A 14,573-nucleotide genomic window follows, 5' to 3' on the forward strand; every position below is an offset into this window, starting at 1 on the left:
TCTGAAAACTGACTAATGAACAAGAGCAGGATTTCATTGTGCTCCATCTGAGTCGAAAGCCTCTTTATCGCCCCAAGAAGTGTTCCCTTCCTTTTTACAAGCCAAGGATCCACCACGTCTGATAGGAGAACACAGAATGGATAGTTACCAGTTGGCACTGGAGTGAGGAACTCAGCATAGTCCTACTGACATGGTTGTGGGATGCAGAAAATAATACAGAAAAGAAAAATCAGTAACTCAATACATATGATATTTAAAGGTTTATCTTATCTGTGTTTTAGCACTAGTGAACTACCAATATTTCACCAGTAAGCATTATGAGTCTTCTAAAAATACAAAGCTCATGAAAATCACCATAGCATATCACACATTGGTGACAAATTTGCTGCTCTCTCTGCCCCAAAGTTTTTATCTTCCCCTGAACTATGATTTTAAGTCAAACCACAAAACCATTGTTTTTACAGGTATTTACTGTTTAACATTTCCTATGAGGTTTGGGACCAGGGGGCCTTGACAGGACCATGCCAAGTGATAATAGCTGCCTTTGTGGCTTCCTCCCAAAAGGAGAGAAGGAAACACATTTTTCATGTACGTTTTGTTCCATGTTGCTCTACAAAGTACCTGCATGTTACAGAACTTTACATTGTGAAGAAAACTCCTAAATAAGGAAGTATTGTTATGTTCAGTTTGTTTGAATACAGATTAGTATTATTTAAATCAAGTTCTCTCCCATTCTTGCAGTCTCTAATCAAGGAAACCGCCAAATTTCACATCGCTCTACATTATTCCACCTCTTGCTGAGTTGCATTTTCTGTGGTATAATTTATTTTCCTCCCCCTTTATCCTATTGCTACTACTCCATTTCTGCATTTTCTGTTCCCAATCCTCCCTATGATATTATGTGTAGCTCAGTTACTAGGGGTCAATGCCTTTGTGAGGAGAATTTGTCTCCTTTATGTTTTTCTAGGCTGGAAATGAAAATGTGGGAAACAGCAAGCATATGTGCTCATCCTGCCATCCGTGGAGAGACAGTGGGCAAACCCAATCATTGATTAATAGCAAGTGCGCCTGGCTCTGAAAAACTGGCTAAAATATCCACTCCAGCCCTAAAGCCATAGGGGTCCCCTAAATGCACAGAAAGTGGTTGCATTCCGGGTTAAAGCAGTTTATCCGTAGATGGAGATGACCTACGCATAAGAGCTTAAAGTCTTTTTCTAAAATGATTGGCTTTTGTATTACAGGCTTTGTAAAATTCCATATGAAGCTATTTCATGTGTATGGAACTATTTTGTTGAGCTCAAAGTACACTGTTGGCACTCAACAGTTCCAAAACAAGCAACAGTAATACAATGGAGAGGAACTTTAATCATTTCCAGCTTTGAAAACCATCTCCCTGGCTTGCTCATCTTTACGTTGTCTGAGTGTAGGCAGAGATAAGAAAGTTAATTACTCGTTGGCTATTAACTTAAATCATTTCGATGGTAAAAGCATTCTAAGCAGCCAAAACTGGATCTGTTTTTAATAATTTCTCAATTCTTTACTGTCTTCCTAGCTTTCTCCTCTCTGTTGGTGAGCATGTGAAATTTATTCTGACAAAGAATATTAAAGGAAAGTCCAAATCATCCAACTCACTCTCGCCAAGTTAGAAACAGGGGCTGTAGCAGCTTTTCTCCTACTAATCACACTTTTCCTTTGAATAATGAAAGGTAGTAAATCAATTTATCATTTGCCTTAGAGAAATCCAGCCCATGGATCTGACACTCTGTCCAGTAATCTTAAGTAAGTCTTTGTTTCAAATGCTCTCTCTGCCTGAGCATAGGTTTAGTTAAAGGAGGGAAACCACACCGATTCTGGGTCCTTTTTTTACTGAACGTTATTTGGAAAAGCTAAGCAATCCAGGAGCAAACTTTGAAATGCCTCAATAATGATTCATTGCTTGATGAATAACCTATTCCTCTGGGAGTAAATTCACTTTTTTAGAGAAAAGATGTCTTTAGGAAAAACTCTACCCAAAGCTTTGAACAACTTCAAAACAATGTGGTCTGCAATTATTTAATTGTGAGTAGAAGCATAGAATGACTGATGATAAACAGAATTGTTAGGAATCAATATAGGAAACTGCTTTTCTTACCAAAGCGATGGATTCTTGTAATGTGCTCTGAAATAAAAGTGAAATGCTTGCTTAATTTGGACAAAATTGCCATCTTGTTCAGACGTCTGTACTGTCAAAATTGTTTTCTGATATCTGTCCTCTGTAATTGCAGGGTACACTGGATAATGTTGTATACATTTTAAACAAGTTTTTAAAAATTTAGAAGAGAGATGCTTACAAATGAAAGCTTATAATAACCTTAATGTATGAAAACTTTGAATCAATCAGTTACTGGATTACTCCCTCCTGTCACCATTAACCTGACCCAAATACCCTTTGCATAGAAATGCAGCGTGTAATTTCAAAAGAAAGATATGATGTCAGATTTCTAATCATATGCTGGTACTAGGAACAGTTTCCCAAGAGTAGAAGTAATTTAATAGTCTTCCCTTCTTAATATACACATGCAGGGCATAGTTAGTAAGTCTCGTCATCCCTTAATTTATTTACAGTTATTTATCTTCAAAAATTTGGGATTTGGCATTTGTTTCTTTCCACTCAGATCCAAAACTTATTCTTTAAGTGTACCCTAAATGGAGAAACTCAATTTATGCTGTTTATTGTCTACTGTTTTTTAAAGGGTGAAGTAAAAAAAAAAAAATCAGCCTTTAAAAATTATTCTGATAGAAACTTGCTCTTCCCCATGCATATTAAGACAGTAATATCTGTTAACAACAAATAATTTAATTAAACTTGCAAATAAAAAATTCCTGGGCCACTGGTATTTAAATTCAAGTGTACTGGAAAGTGAGGGGAGAAAAGCTGGAATGGAGGGGTGGGCAAATGGGAAAATAAATTGCAAATTTTTATATGTTGGGTTTATTTGAAAAAAAGGCCTTTACGGCTTCTTTTCACACCAAAAGCCTGGGATGGTCACCTCAACTTAATGTAATTTACCATTGCCTTAGGAAAACTCACCCAAAAGAGAACAAGCTCACCTATATACAAACTTAACTATAAGTTAAGCATCTTCTTGTCTGTCTAAAAAGGTTGCTTTTAAAATTTACCCCTGACTATAGAAAATCAACCATTAACCAGCAACTTGGCATCAGTTTTCATCTCTAAATCTTCTAGTATCCTGCATAGCCATATCTATTTGGACTTCAGACACAGCATCCTTAGGTTAATCTGTTTATAAAATGGCAGCACTGCAGTGTCAGGATGGAAGATTGGCCAGTACACAGTGGCCAGGACCGTCCCTTATAGAACTGCTTCTCAGGGGCTGGCGCTGTGTTGTAGCGGGTAAAGTTGCTGCCTGCGGTGCCAGCATCCCATATGGGCAGCAGTTCGAGACCCAGCTGCTCTACTTCTGATCCAGTTCTCTGCTATGGCCTGGGAGGGCAGTGGAAGATGGCCCAAGTCCTTGGGCCCCTGCACCCACATGGGAGTCCCGAAAGAAGCTCCTGGCTCCTGGCTTCGGATTGGCGCATCTCTGGCCATTGCGTCCATCTGGGGAGTGAACTAGCAGATGGAAGACCTCTCTCTCTGTCTCTCTACTTCTCCTCTCTTTGTGTATAACTCTGCCTTTCAAATAAATAAATAAATAAATATTTTTTAACAAAGAAATGCTTCTCACATTGGGGTGGTGTAAAAACAAAGCATTTCTCAGATGTGCTTCAGCTTTCCCCAACACTGCATGGGAGAGGCCTCCCTAACACTTCTGCAGAACTGGTTAACAAATTTTTATTACCTGGAACTAAAATTTCCAGGTTCCCAGGAAGCAAGCTGATGATTGAGATTTAAATGGACAACTTTACAAATATTTCACATTTATCATTAAGCATTTATGGAATGTGTTTATTTTGAAGTACTTATGACATCCAATGGCCATCTTTTTTTAATTTTTTTAATAAGTATATTTATTTTTATTTTTTGACAGGCAGAGTGGACAGTGAGAGAGAGAGACAGAGAGAAAGATCTTCCTTTTGCCATTGGTTCACCCTCCAGTGGCCGCTGCGGCCGGCGTACCGCGCTGATCCGAGGGCAGGAGCCAGGTACTTCTGGTCTCCCATGGGGTGCAGGGCCCAAGCACTTGGGCCATCCTCCACTGCACTTCCGGGCCATAGCAGAGAGCTGGCCTGGAAGAGGGGCAACCGGGACAGAATCCGGCGTCCCGACCGGGACTAGAACCCGGTGTGCCGGCGCCGCAAGGCGGAGGATTAGCCAAGCGAGCCGTGGTGCCGGCCTCCAGTGCCCATCTTTTAATGGTTCCTGTTGACAGTTTTTCTTGCCTTCATTCTTTCAGCTTTTTAAGTAGCAGAAATTAAATTTTTAATTCTAGGAAAGTGGTTATTAAGCAACACAGAGAAAGTATGTGAAAATTAAAGTAGAACTTCAGGAGGGAACAAAACTAAATGCCTTGACTGCGAACCTCCCATAAAGAAATGCGGCTCATCACCCAAAGTGCTGAGCCGGGCACTACTTGAGCAGGTGAAAATTAGAACTGTGCAAAAATGTTTGCTTGGAAAGTGAAACCAGCCATCTTTGAGCTTTGTGCCAAAATTCATTTCTGCCAGATTTTTCCTAGTCTTCCATAGACGCAAAATGTAATTAGAAAAGTGTTACAGCTAAAAATGTCCAAATGCATTCAATTTGCCTATCACATTCTTGAAGCAGAAGAAGATAACAAGTCTCCCCTGCTCAAGTACAGACAGACCATACAAACAACACACACACACACACACACATTTTCTTTGAAGGACAATATAATCATTAGCAGTGTGCTGCTTGCTCTCTGGGGTTGGGAAGAAGAACCTCAGTAGGCTTTCCAGGTGTTCCAGTGCACTCTGATGTTGGAAGCCTGCCAAGGGAAGCAGGTGTGACACCAAGCCCTAGGTCCCATGCACCAGCAGTGCAGAGCCTCAGGAAAATGTCATAAACCTGACCAAGCACAACACTTGCTTTCCATAACAGAAAGTATCCCAGAGAAGGATCCTAACGCCTGATGTTGTACAGCACGATCTTCATCATTCTTTATGAAATGGAGTTAGTGAGTGACTTGGAGCAGACACAAATAGCATTCATCTCTTGTGACCGGCCTCCTGAAGCCCCTACACCCATGCACACACCCACATCACATACCACACACACACACACACACACACACATGCACTCCTGATCCAACCATGTATCATCTATAGGCCTCCATCCCAGACTTTCCTTTTCATTTTTTCACATACACTCTATGAGCTTTTTTACCCATATTGTACCCAATGCCCATTGCTGGTAATATTTTATCCCTTAACTTCTGTTGCCAAAACTTTGAGAATTCAACATGTCTTTTCTAAAAAAAATATTACCTGCCATTGTGCTTCTATTCTCAAATTTTCTGATTGTATATTAAACTAGAGAACATCTGGGATTGCCAGGTTTAATGACGACCATAATAACTAGTCAGCTAAAGTGACAAAAACACTTGCAGAAAATTTTCAAATGTAAAAATTCATGAACTTTTTTTTTTTTTTGACAGGCAGAGTGGACAGTGAGAGAGAGAGAGACAGAGAAAAAGGTCTTCCTTTACCGTTGGTTCACCCTCCAATGGCCGCTGCGGCTGGTGCACTATGGCCGGCGCACTGCACTGATCCAAAGCCAGGAGCCAGGTGCTTCCCCTGGTCTCCCATGTGGGTGCAGGGCCCAGGCACTTGGGCCATCCTCCACTGCACTCCCGGGCCACAGCAGAGAGCTGGACTGGAAGAGGAGCAACCAGGACAGAATCCAGTTCCCTGCCCGGGATTAGAACCCGGTGTGCCGGCGGAGGAGTTTTGAGTATGAGGGTGGGTATAAAAGTTCATGAATTTGTGGGCCAGCGCCGCAGGCAGAGGATTAGCCTATTGGCCGTGGTGCCAGCCCACAAATTCATGAACTTTTATACCCACCCTCATACTTGGTATCCTGGGTATGGGAACAACAATAGCAGATTGTGGGAGAAAAGTTGAATTGGCTTCCAGTGAGGTGTATTTTGCCCAAACTGTGGGAACCTAAGGAACAGGCATTCCATGGTAGCTGCACTGCTGAAGCTGACAACCTCATCCAGGCTGAAGGGAGGGAGAACTGAGTCTAGCAGGCTGCCTTTAACTTCTCCAAGCTACCCCTAAAGCCTGGAGGCAGGAGCTTCCAACACATCTGAATTGTTCTAGGTCTCTGTTTTGAAATATGTGCCCCAGTCAATCAGAAGATCCATCCTGCCTGCCTTGTCCCCTTATTTCTGACATGAAATTTATGCTGCTGTTTGTGGTTCAGTTTTGTTGCTTGAACTTGACACATTGCACCATTTTACTAGTATATGATTTTGTGTTTTATCTTCTACTATTAGATTCTTCTGTGCCTTTTCTACTTTAGATTCGCATGATAAAAAAATCTGGTCTCCACAGTCACATTTTTCAGAGCCTACCTCCGAGAATTCTTCCGTTTTTACTCTGATGCTGTGAGTGGATCTAAGAAATAGGGAGATGAGTCACGTAAAGGCAGAAGGGGCTTCTGAGACTGTGGAGATTGTGTGAGGGCCAAGGCTGGTTTCAAATGATTAGAAAGAATACTTGGAGAGTCCAAGGACCGGGTCAAAGAAATAACAAGGTCTAAAGTATAGGTTGAAGAATTCAGTGTCTTTAAGCAATGTGATGTTGACAACATGAAGGATAACAGACGGTTATTTCTTTCAAGTGTTGGAATAATTATAATAGAGAGAGGAAACTTAATAGCTTTCTGAAACTTCAGAGAGGACAGAAATCTAATTTGAACTGAAGAGTGCATCCATGAAAGACAAGAATGCCTTTAACAACACAACAACCTATTAAATCAAGCAGACAATTTTCTCAAACAGTTTGTAGTGTGTTGCTATTTTGAACGTTCAGCATATAGAGTAACTGAGTAATTTATGTTCTTATCTGGCTCTCTGGGAATGTATTAATAATGATTATTATGTTATACTAGACTCATACATTAAATAATAACAATAGTGGTATTAAAAGCTTATGCTGCACTTACTATGTGCCTGACACCAATATTTTAGGCCCTTTACAAATATATATTTAATCTTTGAAATCCTAAGAGAGAATACTACAAGTATCTTTATTTTCAAATGAGGAAATGAGACAGAGTTTGCCCAATATCAATCAGTAGGTAAGTGTCAGAGCTAGAATTGAAACCCCGGCAGCTGGTCTCCAAGTCCATGTTCAACATTTTCTGGTTTTCCAGTAAAGAGTTATGTAGAATCCATTGAAACCTTTTCTGGTTATGGGAGATGCTGTTTTTGTGATTCTGGTGAACTAAGAGCACATCATCCATTTAAGGATACTTATAGTTCTGGGGTTAAGAAATTTTATTAAGAATTATTTTAATAAAAGTAAGGAATGGATAAAGGAAAGAGAAAGAGGGAACACTGTAAACAGTTGGTGAAATCTTCATAATTTCAAGGATTGATTGAAATGCAAAGATGGTATCAATAATGAAATTTTATAGATCGACCCATGGAGCCCTTTTATGTACTCCCTTCTAGAAGAGTAATCCCATAAAACACTTTTATTATTTATTAGGATTTATCTTGTCACTTTCTCAATACAAATATTTATGAAGTCCTCTTCCCGGCTTCCTGCTCAGTGTTAACATGATGAGTAAAAAGGGACGGCATTAGGCATGCTATTGCAGTTATTGGTTGCTGAAGGCTACTCATCATTTTTTGAATATCCAATTAGAATTTGAGAGTATGAGAGAAATGAAGAACAATATTCAAAAAGCATGTACAGCACTATGTTTTATAGAAAAGAACATGAAGTTACTTCAAAATGTTTATGGAAAGTGGAATTAACAGATAAGTTAATTTTGGGGCTGGCATTGTGGTATAGCAGGTTAAGCCTCCACCTATGATTTGGCATCTCTTGTGAGCACTGTTTCCAGACCCGGCTGCTAGACTTCCCATCCAACTCCTTGCTAATGCACCTGGGAAAGTAGAAGAAGATGGCCCAAGTCCTAGGGCCCCTGCACCCACATGGGAGATACTGAAGAAACTCTGGGGACCTGGCTTTGGCGTGGCCAAACCCCAGCTGTCATGGCCATTTGGGGAGTGAACCAGCAGATGGAAAATCTCCATCTCTTTCTCCTCTCTTTCCCTCTCTCCCTCCCTCCCTCCTTCTTTCTCTGTAACTCTACCTTTCAAATAAATTTTAGAAATCTTTTAAAAAGATGTTCATTTTGGCATCAAAATTAGAAACTCATGCATAGTTTTCTTTAATATGCATTTTCTATGAACTTCGTGAAGCACCCTTGTACATGCATATATATGTACATATATTATACATACAGATTTGTGTATGTTCATGATGATATTTGAACATAATTGAAAGAACAGTTATAATATAACATAATGACATAGTCTGAGAAACTGGGACCAGTTGGGTTGAAATGGTTAATGAAAGTTAATTAAAGAAAATTGAAGTTAGGGTTAATTTATTCAACACTGTAAACAGTAGTTTTGAGCTAACAGTGGCAATAACTGGACCAAATCTTTTGAGAAATGAAATGATGTCACTAAAATACTTCAAGCACATGCCTCCCAAATTCCATTTCCCTGAAATTTTACAGTGTAAAAGTTGGGGCTGCTGTCCAGCTCTGGATGACGAAGGAATGATGAATCGTCCAATTATTTCCATTCCAGAATGAGTCAGTGACTGAAAGCAGACATGTACTAGTGCAGTTCCATTCCTAAAAATAAATGTTTTTGGCGTTCTCCAGGACACAGAACACTAGCATTTTTTCTACCAAAAGACTCAAGGCTCTACTGAAGTTCTGTGCCCACTGAGACATCCTGGGATAGGGCGGAGGAAAGGAGTTGATCAAGTTTCTGATTGCTGCCAGTTGCTTTTCCTCTATGTATCCTCTTGCCCCACCCCCGTGTGCCTTGCTCCTGGTTGTGACCCTAGTAGGAACACAGCCAACTTCTACCCTAGAGAGCACCCAGCAAATGGTTCCAGATGCAACAGAAGCAGAAGCAGTGATTTTTAAACAAAGCTTGTAGCTGGAATTGACAGTCCTTCATCATATAACAAACTCCTTTATTCTGCCAGTTTCCCCAGAATATTCCAACTTGATATTATGACCCTTGAGTATACATTTGAAAACTGCAAATTACAAAGCAGATGAATCAAAGGATGTCCTTAAATTTACAAAAAGACTTTTCACTGATTCCCTGCAGCACTTAAATATTATATTTATTTATAAACTTCTAATTATTTGTCTAATTGGTTTATTGGCTACATAATATAAAGGTGAATTCTTATTATGACTATGTTGACTTAAATGAAACAACAGAGATTTTAATAAATTATCCATAAAATTTTACTGTGATTAAATGGAGAAAACATGACTCTACTTATGAAAAGTTAACATTTATAGTTTTCAAACTCCCACACGCTTTATAATATTGGCACACCTGCATTTTATTTCAATACAATTAAGCTCCTGTGAATTAAGAGATAAAATATATAATTGTTATCTAAACATTATTTTATATGCAGTCCACATTTATTGAACTTAAAATAAAAAACACCATAAACATGTTTTGAAATCATTTTTAATGCCAGCCTGTGGTTTCAAAATTAGTAGTAACCTTTTTTTAGCTATTCTATATTGATAACTGCCAAATTAATTCATATTTTATGGAAGATGCCATCAGATCTCTGATTAACTTCCCCAAATAAACTCTTTTAGTATTGTGTTTTTTAAAGTCATATGTATGCCTGAAACAATTTGGCGATTATTTACTTTTGAACAGTCTGACATATCTCTAGCACTCACTTTGCCAGGCAACAAGGATGTATCCTGCATACATTAGAGAAATGTGAAAAGCAAAGATCTATTTGCTGTCCTGCCAAGGAGAGCAGGGAAAAGACAAGACAGTGGGGGTTACAGTGGGAATCTCATTTAACATAAAAGCTGAACATACTTGAATGTCTAGTAAAATTGAAAAATAAGCAGTTTTCACCTATATAGTTTTAACAATATGTGACTCAGACCTCCTTCTCTACAGTTTGTCTTAATTTTAAGAGAAAGGTGAAATGCAGAATGAAAAGCAACCAAAGAATATTACTGGAAAAAAAAAGACTCTGTCAATATATAACTCAAAATGTATCCAAGTCTTGAAGGTGAGTGGGGCTGGGTTGATGTTAAGATGCAGAGATTTGCAGAGTAACATGAAGCACTAGAAAGTAACTTTGAGAGTTAGGTCCCATCTCATTCTCTGTGCTTAAACCGTGTATGAGTTACTCATTAGTGTTCCCTGCCTTGGTTTTCTTAATCTAGAACTTAAAGAAATTAAACCAAATAGTCACTGATTTTCTTCATGCTACCTAAGTAATACATGTTTTTTTTACCATCAGCAGCATTTTATTTTATTTTACTTTTTTTTTGAAAGGCAGAGTTAGACAGCAAGAGAGAGAGAGAGGGAGAGAAAGGTCTTCCTTTTTCTGTTGGTTCACCACCCAAGTGGCCGCTATGGCTTGCGCGTTGCGGCCGGCGTGCTGCGCAGGTCAGAAGCCAGGAGCCAGGTGCTTCCTCCTGGTCTCCCATGTGGGTGCAGGGCCCAAGGACCTGGGCCATCCTGCACTGCCTTCCTGGGCCACAGCAAAGAGCTAGACTGGAAGAGGAGCAACCGGGACAGAATCTGGTGCATCGGCAGCATTTTAATGAACATAACTCCTCTCCTAGAATTTTGATGACCTACTGTGCTGCTCACGGTCAAGTTATTTTCATGCCATCATTTAGTCCCACAATCTTTCATGAGTCATTAAATAAGCCTCTTTGTCAATTATTGTATCAAAACTGACATAAATAATTATTCAAACTTGTAGATTTTCAACTTAAAAAAAAAAAAGGCCTTGCTGTTTTCATTGCCTGATTGCATTGTATGTTGTGTTCTGATTCTACTGCACAAATGGAACAACACACAAGCTAGACAAATTTGCAAGAGGAAGATTCCCATGACTAGGAAAACAAATGGTAGCAAATTGTGGCTCTGAAGTTTCAAAGGGAAGCACACTGTGGACAAATGAAGTATAATAAAAAAGTGACTATTTGGTCTTTGTCCCTGGTTTCTGGCACAGAAACTTTGCAAGTGTCCCGAGTAGCTGTATCTTTTATATACTCACAAAGTGATTCCTGACAACTAGGAGTAGTAGCGTTCATGGTGGGAGTGGGGAGTAGCTTGAATGCCAGTTGTTTGCGAGAAAAACCAATGAAATGATTAAAAGCTTAGAACTTTCACCCCCTACCTTGCACCTCTGAGAAGAGGAGCTAAAGATTGAGTCCAAATAGCAATGGCCAGTGACTTGGTCACTGCCTTATGTACTGCAACCACCCAAAGCCCCTAACTGTCCGAGTTTGATGAGCTTCTGGGTTGGTGAACACAGCAGAGAAGGTGCAGTGGCTCTGTGCCTCCACTCTTCCCCGCCATACCTTGCCATATGCCTTGCTCCCATTTGGCTGTTCTGAGTTGTACCCTTTATAGTGTACTAGTGACAGTAAGCACAATACTTTCCTGTGTTCTGTGAACCTCTCTAGCGAACTCCTGGGCCTGGGGAGAGGTTTGTGGGAACCTCTGAAGCAGTAGAGAGCTGGAAGAGAGTGGTAACCTGAGTGTTCCAGTTTCAGTTGATATCTGAAGTGGGGACAGTCCTGTGGGACTGAGCCCTTAATCTGTGGGATTTTTGTTAAGTCCAAGAATTAGGGTCTTTGTTTAGTGCAATATTGAATTGTAAGATCTCCAGTTGGTATTGGAGAATTGGCAGTGTGGGAAAAAGATATATTTAGTGTCAGGAAACAGACAATACAACATACTACACAGTTCTAAAAAGATGATACACTTTTATGGCATAAATCAGTGTTATTGTCTCTATGAACTATACTGAAACTGCTAAAAACTAAAAATTAAAAAAAACCTTTATAAAGAATTTGAAAAAGTCTGAAATTACTCACCACTCTACAAGGGATAGGGATGAATTTGTGATTTGAATGAGCAAGTGTTTGTTTCAGAAGTAGGAAAAAACAAATTACAATTTAATTAAATTTCAAAGTGTAACTTTAATGCTTCCCAAAGAGGAGATGGGAAGCAAATAAAAAGGACAAATAATGTCAATTAAGTTCTGTCCCCCTACAACTATTCAATCAACACTCTCAGAATTACATAGCCAGACACTTATTAAGTGTAAACTCCTGCTCTATAAATTACCAAACCTAGACATGAGTCCTGGTTATCAAACAGACCTTCCAAAATAGTTTCTCTTAATACCCAGAGTTGAAGGATTGATTGGGGAAGAAGGAGTGGGGAGAGGGAGGGAAGGGAGAAGGGAGAAGGAGGGGAGAGGAGAGGGAAGATGGGGGAATGGAGAGGGAGAATAAATCAGTTCCAAGTATTGAAGTTATAAAAAGAGTGCAACCCCAAATTATCTCATCATAAGTACAATTTTACCAAGAAAGTAAAGAGAATGCTGTGCACAGAGGTTTTCAAATGTAGTGGCTGTGATGTGAGAGGCAGAATGCTGGAACTGATAGAATAACAGGCATTTATCAACTGTAAACAATGGTAAATTATCCGTGACCTCAGCGGGCTTCCTACCCAAAAGTAAACCTGAGGAAAGGCGACATTCTCCTGTCCTCTGTAATCACAGAAGACACCAGGCGTGGGCTGACATGTGTACACGAGTGTTTTCTGCAGCAAAGCCCTCTGTGATCATGAAAGAATGTCTGCTTCTATTTTGCAGGTGTTTGGGAGAAGCTGTTTCTTAAAGATGCCCACACCAGATGAAAGCAGAAGCATTCAGTGCAAACCGTGGACTACATTTTCCCCAAACAGCTGGCACTTTGCCATATTGCAGACATCCGAAATGCTGGCTGGCTTTTAAAAATGGGTCTAGTTGGTAGTTTACATGTTGACAGCAAGAAGGAAAAATATTACAATATTAGGCATAGGAGCAGGGAAATATTAGAGCATGGAATTCAGGATTTTCTGATTTCTGATCCAATATTTTCGCCACTCAATAATAATATCTTCTAAAACTCAAAATGGGAGGTCTGCCATGTTAAAATTCATGGTCTTGAATGTAGTTGAAGTAAATATTTTACGTCCCCTTTGGCACCTTGCACATAAAATTTTAAAATAATTCAAACAACCTACAGCTCGTCAGTGACCAAATAGAGCTATGGTAAAAATAAAATATCTTTCATTTCAGCACCAGCTGGCTAAATTTAAACTCTGTATTATGCAATCTTAAAGTGTCCTTGAATTATTTGGTGTCTTAAGAAGTTCCCTTAGAATGTCTCTCCCAAATCACTTCACTCTTTAACACCTAAACACTTAAAGTACAACAGGACCAAATTAAGGTAAATCACAGGCAATTGAAAACAGAAAAAATCCATTTGAAACAACACAGGGCATGATACTTTTAAAGTACAATCTCAGTCTTCTCTGTTTAAGTTTGTAGCTACTATAATTAGGGCTGGCAGATCCAACTGGCAATGCTTTTGTTAATTCTGCAAAACATGTAAGAACCTGATTCTTTAATCCTTACTCCAGTAATACTCTCAGTGGACATAACAGTATGGCTGGAGCAAGGACTTAAAAATCAAACATGGCTCGGAAAGAATAATTTTCATACATTTCTCTGAGCAAGCTGCAACAGTTGAAAATATTTAATCTCTTCCGTTCCCTCACCAAAGTCAAAGAAATAGTTTAATATATTCATTCAATTTATGCTCATAAAGGACAAACTAAAGTTTTTGCTAAACGTTGTGCTGTATTTTTAACCCATATGAGTTTATCAAATTTGGCTCATTGTCATTCAATATTAAATACAAAAAATGCTAATTTGCAAAGAGTCTTATGTATGAAGCCATCAATTTCGGAATATAAGGCAGTGCTAAGTATTATCAAAAAACCAAATCCAGGTGAATATTTTCATTTACAGTGATTATAATTTGACCTATATGGTCTTCATTGATCTTCAGTACCTAGACAGAGCATTTACAAACCTGGAAGAAGATGTGTACCAATGACTGTTTTACACGTACCTTCCGTAATGTTTAGACTCAACCGAAAGTTCGCTGATATCTCCTATGTCTTTATAGTCTTCACTCAATACTTTCCTCCCTTGTTTCGTGTACAGCAATTTCCCAGTCCCCTGAAAGGAATCGGTGGAGTGGAGGCCAGCTCCACTGAAGGGTCTATCAAGCAACTACAAGGGACGGCTGAATTTATTTTAGCCATGCAACTAAAGGATGCAACGTGTCCCTATTTTTAGGAACTGAGCTCTGTATAGGTGGGGCCTGAGTCAACCACTCTTTCCAGAACTCTGCCTCGTAGAGCAGGCTGCCTCACAGTGACCTCACTAATGTATGCATGGCTCTAACACATGTGCAGTCCATCAAACTTCCTCCT

The 14,573-nt window shown here is 39.4% G+C and overlaps 1 protein-coding gene across 3 annotated transcripts in view; it reads right to left on the bottom strand.

The window, feature by feature from the left end:
• The window catches only part of XIRP2 (xin actin binding repeat containing 2), a 78,157-nt gene extending 63,793 nt beyond the window's left edge, over positions 1-14,364 (bottom strand). For all 3 annotated transcript variants that reach the window (XM_008258699.5, XM_017342905.4, XM_008258698.5), the window contains exon 1: positions 14,207-14,364. The gene's annotated coding sequence lies outside the window, so the exon portion shown is untranslated. The remainder of the gene's footprint in view (positions 1-14,206) is intronic.
• Positions 14,365-14,573: the final 209 nt, after the last annotated feature.

Source organism: Oryctolagus cuniculus, chromosome 3, assembly GCF_051225735.1.
Source record: "Oryctolagus cuniculus isolate XC-2025 breed Fujian yellow rabbit chromosome 3, ASM5122573v1, whole genome shotgun sequence".
NCBI classification, from domain to species: Eukaryota; Metazoa; Chordata; class Mammalia; order Lagomorpha; family Leporidae; genus Oryctolagus; species Oryctolagus cuniculus.